Source organism: Nelumbo lutea, chromosome 1 (assembly GCF_056320005.1).
Source record: "Nelumbo lutea isolate HS-2025 chromosome 1, American lotus-T2T, whole genome shotgun sequence".
Taxonomy (NCBI): domain Eukaryota; kingdom Viridiplantae; phylum Streptophyta; class Magnoliopsida; order Proteales; family Nelumbonaceae; genus Nelumbo; species Nelumbo lutea.
Window position 1 is genome coordinate 81266190 of NC_142684.1, and position 9162 is coordinate 81275351.

Consider the following 9162-nt stretch of genomic DNA (forward strand, 5'->3'; position numbering starts at 1 on the left):
CATTTACACTAAATGGTCATTGGGTCCAGCTACCTTATGAAAACCCAAGGACTGTGGGCAAATGCAAGATTATCCCATTAGATATTACCTTCAATGGTCTTACACTTAACCTCTCAGCCCATAATGATCCAAAATTACTCGACATGTGAGGACCTCTCCCTTAGCTACAAGATACGTGCTCCACTCTCTACTCACATGAATCCTAGGAATTAAAACCTTTTGCAAACAATTTGTGAAAACATAATATATAAGTATATCTCTATATAAATATATTTTGCAAAACCAAATTTCAAACACATTTGAAATCCACTGCCAGTAGTTTAGGTTTCCATCAGAGAGAGTGCATTCCTTGATCATTCACTTTGTCCGACAAAGGGGCTGATCATGTCACTATAATCACCCACTCAGGTGAATTCTCGAACTGCCCCAATGTACCCAAGTTTTGACCCCCTCTATGGATCTCACTAATTGTCATATCAAATACAACCCAATTTGACACGTAGTGTAGTACCATAATTGAGTCTTGGGGTCAGGTGTAACATTTCAGTTTTGTCCATCTGTCTCCAAGGTCCAGGATAACATTGGAATTTGGTCTAGTTTAGGTTTCAAGAAAACCTACACTACATGCACCTCAGGTCTCACCCTCGCAGCTGAGACAAGCCACCCCAACCAACTTGGCAATACATCAGTGTCAGCCTTGGTAGGATAAATCTCCCAAAATATATCCAATGGCTGTAAAGATTCTAAACTAACACGAGTCTTATAAATGTCTAGTTTAAGGGTATTACACAGAAACACACCACAATAACATGAATCAATTATGCACTTTATTCATTTACAATAAATGACATAATGTACATCAATTTGATTGGAGCTCAGGGCATACACTGTCTAACAAAATCTAAGGGTGAGTCAAATTGTAAAAAGAAAAGAAGGAGAGAATGTAAAGAAGAAAAAGATGGAAAATGCCCAAGCCTTAGATGACCTACCTAGAGGGCTCAGCCTGACCTGGATCAACTTCTCCTTGGCCAAGTACTCAGCATTCACTTTTGACCCACTAGGACCTGCACCCTCATCTGTATACACTCACTTAGAGTTTCCTCCCTGGTGTTTTTCATTCCCTCTTTATAGGTCATCAAAAATGGCCATTTGCCATCTCGGTCAAGGAAGAAATACCTCCTCTTCCAAGCCAATACTTTGGAAGGGAAGCCGTTCAATAGCTTACACCTCATAGTAGGACAAGTAATATTGTACATTTTGGGAGTACTGGAAGAATTTTTCTTTATATTGCGTATGTCTGCGAAGGTCTTAAGATATAGGTGGAAACCGACATGGTAACAGAAGAAGATGGTGCCAACCAAGGTCCTAATAGAGTTGGGATGATGCTGATCTAAGCTAATGTTATAATAGTTCAACCCCTTGGGAATAAGTGGATGAAAGGGGAACCAAGGACCTGCTTTTAGGATCTCCTTGAAGACAATGACCTATTCTTCCTTGTGTTCCCATGAGTACTACCCAAGGGGAAGGGAATATCCAAACCCGTTCGAAACCCTATATCGAGTAGCATGCTCATAGATGTTCTTGATGGAGACTTGGTGGGACTGAATTGGTCTAGCGCTTTAACCCTACGGGAAGATGAGACCCTCTTGTGAGAATCTCATCGATCTTGAGCCGAGGTCTCTTCCTCGGCTTGGAAGGACGGACCCCTCTCTTACCCGAACTAACTATCAGACATTATGAACAAAATAGAACTAAGGAAGATGACTCACCTAGGGCAAATAAATCGACCTCGCTAACAACACAGATAACTCCGATAATGCCGAGCTCCACAATCTCACTAGAACTCCAAAGATAGGGATGAGAGAAGTGGGCTCTAGAGAGTCCTATTTGTAAATGGATGAGCCAAACTAAGCATGGTTGAGATCAGTTGGATCCAACGGATCGCAAGGATGCGGCAGTTCGTAAACTTAGGTGAAGTCAATTTAGTGCACTTTTAATGTCTACGTGTCCTTAGTACACTACATTGTTCCTAAGCCAGACCAATTGAAACAACCTGATCCCAAGCCATTGGTCGGACCACAATCAAGGATCAAGGATGGAACTCAGACCAAATCACCTCGGGTTAAGACTACTCCCTTACTGGATTGATTATGTCAGACTTGGGAGTGGGGGGCAATTGATGAGAGCTATTTTGGTCCTCCAATTATATTATGACATGTGGCATTGTAGAATAGTAGAGTGACACCTCGGCACCACGTAAGTAGACTCTAGGAGCATCTCTAACACTTCACAACTGCACTGATGACCTTGGCACTACCTTGGTAGGCCAAACAACGAACAACTAGGCAAGACCTAAGATCGGTGTTAGAGGCGACCTGCTTCTACCAACCTGACCTAACCTACTTTGGGTGGGATTGGATAAACATTTCTTGCTTACGGAGAGTCCACCTCTAGGCATGAAACCACCTTCAAACTAAATGTGCCGGAGATCTCGGATGCATTTCGTGAGGCTCATAGTGGCTCGCGTATATAAGGGCCTCAACTCCAACCTCATAAGGTATACGCGATTTAACTCTCACAGTTCACTATCTCTCTAGTTCTCTCACTTTTAGTTCTTTTAAAACTCTTTCCTAACTTAAACATTGGAGTTCCCACCCTAGGTAAAGCAATCTAAACACTCTAATATTTGTCTTCTTGTAGCTCAACAGATGCCCTACTCAGTTCAGTGTCAGAGCTATCTACCAAGCAGGGATCACCAGATCGCACACTATTAGACTTATAGGGCCTTTTTTAATATTCTAAGATGGTTTCCCTGTGTTTGTAATGTACCCTCTTCTTATTCTCCTTGTTAATGGACCTAATGGTCCCTCTCGCACTTCTGTGCAATTTCTCCACTTTGGGCTTTGGTAGTGATCATGGTGTGGTGTTATGGTTGGATTATACAGAGCATAATCATTTTCTTAAATATTAAGGGCAAATTTCGTAAACTATGCTTATGGTTTAGCTATTTGATAATTAATTCTATCCTTACTATTTACATATTGTCTTAGAGTACCCCTATGTTTTATGACAATTGCCTAAAACCTCATTGTCATTAACGTTTATTAACGTAAGATGAGAAAAACTATTTTACCCATTATTCTTTAAATTTTCAAAATGAAACTTTAACTTCAATTCAATCCTCCAGTTCTACAACATCAACTGACGGAATCATCACTACAGCTGCCGCTGACAACATCAACCTTTCGGGGGTTCATCCTTCCTTGCACAATTATTCCAAAAGGAATATCATGACCAAATCTTCTGTCTTGATGAATCAGGGGGTCGGCTTACATAAATCCTGTTCCGCCATTTCTCTCTGTTCAATGCAAGAACATCTTCTCATCGATCAAACTCACCAAGTCCGGCATAGGTTCCGTTTATGTTGTTAGATATAGGTGGTAGTATTCCTTTTATTAATATTAATCCTGCGGTCCCTCTCCCCACCGGTGAAACCGGCTCTGCTATATTACGTCCACTGCCCAGATCCAGTCTCGGTCTCTCTCTCTCATTGATGGAACTAGACATGTGTGTGGCTGATCTTGTCAGCCCTCATTGGATTAAACGATTTGGGCTGTTTGGCTAGCTGAATCCATGATGCAACCATCCAAATGACTGAAGAAGCTCAATAGTTTCTTGGGGCCGTGGATGAATCTATACCTTCCTAAAACTTAGCACATGTACAACATTTAAAGGACAATAACCCACCATTAAGATCTCGCCTCAATAATTGACTACATATAAATCAGAGACTATTATAGTCATTTCATCTGAGTTGAATTTTAAACACTATTTGCATTTTTCTTTTACATAGTAATCCTTTAAAGCAGAATTTCTTCTTCTGACAAACTATCTATTCCCATCGTCTAGATATACTCTCTTCAGAGATCTTTCTCCTCCTTCCTCCTCACCGCCCCTACACAATGCCGATTCAGCCGGAACCTCCATCGCCCAGGATAGAATTAGAAATGAACAGGGTCAATGTTAAATAAGGAAAAAAAACGAAAGAAAAAGAACCATTACTTCTGAAGGTTGCAGTGGTAGTATCATAGATTTTGAATCGCCATTGACCCGAATGGTCAGACAGTTTGGCCCAGGAATCGTCCCGGCAACCGGTTCTGTTTTACCTCAAATCTGGGCCATGGTAAAAAACCGTTAAATCAGTCAATGACTTGTTGACCCAAGTGGTTGAACAAGTAGATCCTCGGGTCAGCATTCGCAATAGGTCATCGCTGAGAAGAAGTAAGTCTCCGTATAAAAGCAATAGATCCTCGGGTCAGCATTCTCATATCCCTCCCATCCAGAATCGTAATTACACTACACTGAACTTAAAGAAGGGAGAAATTCTGATGCAGACCAAGATGGCAGAATAAGTCAAATGGCCACCTCGTATGAGAGGATATTCTGCTAACAAGAATTCAAACAAATATTGCCACTTTTGTCAGGACATTGGACATGACACTAAGAATTGCGGTAACCTCAAAGACGAGATTGAGGAGCTGATCCGTCAAAGTTACTTGAAGCAGTTCATCAAGTGGGAGGACTAAAACAGACCTGTTGACCTGCTAAGAGAAGTGCCACAGTTGAGTAGGGATCAAAACAGAGACCAGCCTCCTTGAGACCCAACACTAGCAAAGCGGCCATTCGTGGTGTTATTAACATGATCATAGGAGGGTCCATAGTGGCAAGATGCAGACCTCAACAGGAAAGAATTCAGTTCGGGAGGTCGAGCATGAGGACAAAAATCCATCGAAGCACCTTCATGTGGAGAAAGTGATTTACTTCACCGAGGATGACACTCATGGGATCCAATATCTGCACGATGATGCCCTTGTAGTAAAGATAGTCATAAATGACTTTGAGGTAAAAAGGATTATGGTCAACTCCGGAAGCTCGACTGATATTATCTTCTTGGAGGCATTCAAGTGGATGGAGCTCAAGAGGAAGGACCTGCAACTAGCCGACTTCCCTCTGGTTAGCTTTAGCATGGAAGTCGTGCAACCCCTAGGTTGGGTGAGAGCCAGTAATAGTAGGTTCGACACCGAACTCAATACGCTTCGATCATGACTTTCTAGCGGTTGTGACCCCTTTGCCCTACAATGCCATTTTGGGTTGTTCTATCTTGCACGTCCTCCGAGCGGTAGTGTCGACTTACTATTTGTTGATAAAGTTTCCAACAGACTATGAAGTAGGGGTGGTGCAAGGTGATCAGCTCGAGTCTTGCAAGTGCTGTATGGCCACATTGAAGGGAAAAGCAAAGTAGGCTATTGACATTGACTTGGAGCTGTCTCTAGAGAATGGTGACGAGAAAGCTCGCCCCCATGGAGAGCACTATCTTGGTGTCAGTCTTGGATATTGACCCCAAGAAGACAAAGCAGACCGGAGCTCGCCTCATGGAACCATTGTGCTATGAGTTGGTAAGTTTTTTTAATTAAAAATATAGATGTTTTTGCTTGGTTAGCAGTAGAAATGCTCGTCATATACCCCTCTGTCATAACTCATTCAATAAATGTTGACTCTTTAGTCAGACTAGTCCGACAGAAGAAGAGGAACCTTGCCCAGGAGTAGTGAAGGATAGTAGATGAGAAGGTCAATAAGCTTCTCACAACAGACTTTGTAAGAGAGATCCAATACTCGAGCTAGATTGCCAACCCAGTGCTCGTGAAGGAAGCCCATAGTAAGTGGCAAATGCGCATTGACTACAATAGTTTCAACTGAGCTTGTCCAAAGGACAACTTCCCACTCCCTAGGATTGATCTCCTAGTAGACGCGATCTAAAGGTTCAAGCTATTGAGTTTCATGGATGCATACTCCGGTTATAACCAAATCCAAATGGATCCGGCCGATGAAGAAAAAATTGCTTTTGCAACTAAAATGGGCTTGTACTATTATAAAATTGTGCCTTTGGTTTAAAAAATGTTGGAGGACCTATCAACACCTTGTAAACAAAGTTTCTTTTTTTCTGATTTAATTAGAAATAAAATTGATGCTTATGTTAATGATATGGTTGTGAAAACTCAGTTTTCAAATTCTTTAATTTCTGACTTAATTGTGTTTTTGACATTCTAAGGAAATACAACATGAAACTCAAACCGAACAAGTGCATCTTTGGGGTCATGCTAGGCAAGTTCCTCAGGTACATAGTGAACTAATGTGGCATCGAAGTTGAAGGGATGGGAGATCCATTAAATGGATGGCCGAACCCTACAGGAAGGTTGGGCGAACCCTACAACATGAAACTCCCGTAGTACCTGGTACTTCCTCTCGATGTGCTATGACTTCGAGTGGGCTTGTGGCTCCTTAGCCTGAGCAATGGCTCCAGTGTTGTCACGCGACAGTGGAATGGGTGATGTGCTAGATGGAACTATTCTTGTTCATGAATGAACTTCTTCATCCATACGACTTCCTTGGCAGCTTCACTTGCAGAAATGTACTCGGTCTCGATTGTGGAATCTACATTGGACATTTGTTTGCTTCTTTTCCAGCTAACTGCACAAGACCCCACCATAAAGATGTATCCAAATGTAGACTTTCTATCATCTGGGTCTGACTAGAAAATCGACATCGGTATACCCAAGGATCTGTAGTGAACTACCATTGAAACCAGACAAAACTCTTTTGTCCTTTAAAGGTATTTCAGTATATTTTTCATAGCGCTCCAATGCTCTTGTCCTGGGTTAGACTGGTATCTACTTACCATACTCACAGCCTGAGCAATGTTTGGCCGGTGCACAGCATGGCATACATGATGCTCCCTATGGCAGAGGCATAGGAAACTTCTTTCATGCCCTCAATCTCCTTAGGTGTCTTGGGAGACATATCCTTGGAGAGAGTGACTCCATGCCTAAAAGGAACATTTCATTTCTTAGAGTTCTCCATATTGTATCTCTTGACTATTTTGTCAATGTAAGTAGATTAGAATAATCCTATTATCCTCTTTGATCTATCTCTATAGAGTCGAAGTCCCAAGATATAAGAGGCTTTTCCAATATCTTTCATGGAGAATTGTTGTGAGAGCCATACTTTCACCGTAGTCAACATTCCTACATCATTCCCACAGAGTGGAATGTCGGCTACATACAGAACCAAGAACGTAACCTTATCCCCACTGGTCTTCCTGTAAACACAGGGCTCATTTGGATTCTGTTCAAAGTCAAATTGTTTGAAAGTAGAGTCAAACCGGATGTTCCAACTCCTAGAAGCTTGCTTAAGTCCATATATGGATCGATTAAGTTTACATACTATGTGTTCCTGACCTGCAGCTATAAAACCTTGTGGTTGTTGCATATAGATATCTTTAGTAAGATCTCCATTCAGGAATGCGGTTTTGACATACATTTGCCAAATTTCGTAGTCATGGTATGCTGCTACAGTTAGTAGGATCCTAATGGATTTAAGCATGGCCACAGATGAAAAGGTTTCCTCATAATCGATTCCTTCTTTCTGAGTGTACCATTTCACCACAAGATGAGCCTTATAGGTCTCAACCTTACCATCGGGGTCCTTCCTCTTATAGATCCATTTTTAACCAATTGCTTTTACCCCAGGGGGTAGATCTACTAGAGTCCAAACTCCATTGGTCTCCTTTGAATCCATCTAAGCTCTCATGGCATCTACCCACTTCAAGGAAACTATGTCCAACATAGATTCCGTGTAAGTCACGGGATCCTCCTCACTGGTCGTGGCTTCCACCAAGTAACTTTCTTGGTTATAGCCGTAACAAAGTAGAGACCTGGATGCTCGGGTAGATCTCCTAAGTTGGTTATTAACTAGAGGTTGTGGGACATCTCCCACTACTCTTGACCTCTCCTCATCAAGAACAATTTCCTGACAATGATTGTTCAGGATGTAATCTTCCTCCAAGAAATGAGTATTTCGACTACAGAACACCTTCTATTCTCCTGGGTCATAGAATAAATACCCTACAGAGCCTTTTGGGTAAATTATAAATAGGTAATGACTAGTTTTAGATTCCAATTTGTCAGCACTTGTTCTTTTAACATGTGCCAGACACCCCAAATCTTCAAGTATATTATACTTGGTTTCTTACTGGTCCAAAGCTCATAGGGAGTCTTTGGAATGGATTTGGTTGGAACCCGATTCAGCACGTATATCATAGTCTCTAATGCGTAACCCCAAAAGAATGTAGGTAATTCTGAGTATACGAGAAGTGATCGGGCCATATCCAATAAAGTCCATTTTCTCATTTCTAACACACCATTTAATAGTAGTGTAGCAGGAGGATCTAGTTGTGACACTATCCCATTTTCCTTTAAGTAGTCCCTGAATTTGTCAGAGAGATATTCGCCTCCTTGATCTGATCGAAGGGCCTTAATGTGTATCTCCAACTATTTCTCGGCCTCTTGCCTGGACTTTTTGAAAATTTCAAAGAATTTAGACTTGTGTCTCATTAGGCACACGTAACTATACTGAGAGTGATCATCGGTAAATGTTATGAAATAAACGTGCTAGTTATGTATCCTAACATTCATGGGGCCACATACATCAGTATGTATAAGGTCAAGCATGCCCGTTGATCTTTCAGGCTTACCGTTAAATGATCGTTTCATCATCTTACCCTGAAGGCAAGGTTCACAGGTTGGGAGATCTTCTACAGTTAGAAAATCCAAAGGAGCATCATTTACCAACCTTGTGATACGATCTATGTTAATGTGGCCAAGTCGGTAATGCCATAGGCATGTGGGATTAACTGTAATACATGTTATTTTCTTGGGGATATTATCCGACATATTTTCAGTTATATTTGTTTCTAGAGAAGGATGGAGAACATAGAGACCATTCTGAAGTTCTCCATATGCAAGGAATTTGTTATTCCATTTGATAGTAATCACATTACTAAAGAGAACATAATAACCATCCACATAGTTTTGAAATGGAAATCAATTTTCTTCTCAAATTTGGTACATAAAGACAATCTTTTAATGTAATTATTCGTTCTCTAAAATACAATTCTACAGTTCCTATGGCTATAGCTGCAATGCTTGTAGAAGTCCTCAAGTAAAGAATCACTTCACTGTCACTCAGTCTTCTGCTTGTCCTGAACCCCTGCAATGTGTTACATGCATGAGTAGAAGCCCCGGAGTTAATACACCAGGAAGCAGA